Source organism: Triticum dicoccoides, chromosome 1A, assembly GCF_002162155.2.
Source record: "Triticum dicoccoides isolate Atlit2015 ecotype Zavitan chromosome 1A, WEW_v2.0, whole genome shotgun sequence".
Taxonomy (NCBI): domain Eukaryota; kingdom Viridiplantae; phylum Streptophyta; class Magnoliopsida; order Poales; family Poaceae; genus Triticum; species Triticum dicoccoides.
This window is the reverse complement of record NC_041380.1, coordinates 399,520,295-399,521,640: the sequence shown is the minus strand read 5'-3', so window position 1 is coordinate 399,521,640 and position 1,346 is coordinate 399,520,295.

Genomic DNA, 1,346 nt, shown 5'->3' with positions numbered 1-1,346 from the left:
GGTGGAGGAACGCAGCTTGGCAGCGGCGAACGGAGGGTGAGCTCGCGGCATTAAGGTGAATAAGGGGAGATTGGATCAGGGGAGGAGGAAGGATGGTTACATGGGCCCACAAAAAAAGGAGGCGCGGCCCACTACGCTCGCGCTGGGCGCGTGATGAGGCGTGCGACCGGCCAAAGCTTCGGCCGGTGCACCGTCTGAAAACGTTTCCCCAAGTTTATGCGGGTGAATGAATGAAAATCTCGTTGCTATCCAATTATGACTTCTTTACTGAAATCTTAGAAGTATTTCATCTTATAAAGATTGATACCATAGAGAAGATATCTCCAAAGTATTTTATTGTAAGTTTTAGTTACAAGAATTACTTTGTAATTTCTTGGAACCTACTAGATTCAAAGCGTTAAACTTTTATCTTCTGAAAAAAAGAGATCAAAGAGCATCTCATATCTGGTACTCCCTTTGTAACTAAATACTACTCCCTTCGTCTCATAATATAAAAACGTTTTTGGCACTGCATTAGTGTAAAAAACGTTTTTATATTATGAGACAGAGGGAGTATATAAGATATTTTTTACCTAAAAATATAAGATACATTTGTAGTTTAATTTTTAATAGTACTTTCTACTTTTAGTGACCAAAACGCTTTTATATTTTTTTTTACAGAGGAGGTATCTACTGAGAGAAATAGTAGACAGTTCAAACGAAGGACAACAAAACATATAAGCAACCTATAAAAGTAAGAATGAGGATCCGGTAGCTGTCGGGCACGTTGCCCCATTATTTAGGTTATTTCTGATTTTCTTTTTGGAACAAGGTTATTTCTGATGCTCATTATGCTACGATGGTGGGCTAAGCTCTTCTTTTGATAAGATCTCAACATTAGTATAAGCAACGCTAATTACCAAGAGCCGGCGCCGGTGTGTGAGCGCCAGGGAACGGCTGCCTGTTCCAGCGGCTCTTCTTGTTATTCAGCATTATTTCTGTTAGAAAACTTGGGTCTTAGATGGAACAAGTCATTGGTCTATTATAGACCAAATCCCTTCACTTAACGTTAAAGTGGTCACTTAGAGCATTACTAATAGAACCCTCAAACCCTCAATTCCTTAAAGTAGTTTTAAGGGTTAAGAAGTGCTATTTTTTGACACTTTTAAGGGTTGAAAACAAGGGCAAATACTAGAACCCTCAAACCCAACCCTTAAACTGCTTTAAGGATTGGATTTGAGGGTTCTAGTCTTTGCCTCAACCGCAACCTTTAAATCTATCATTTGACTTCTCACAATTTATGACAACAAGAACACAATCAACTTCCAAACAAACTACTAAATGACAATCATTGATGCATGGTTTAA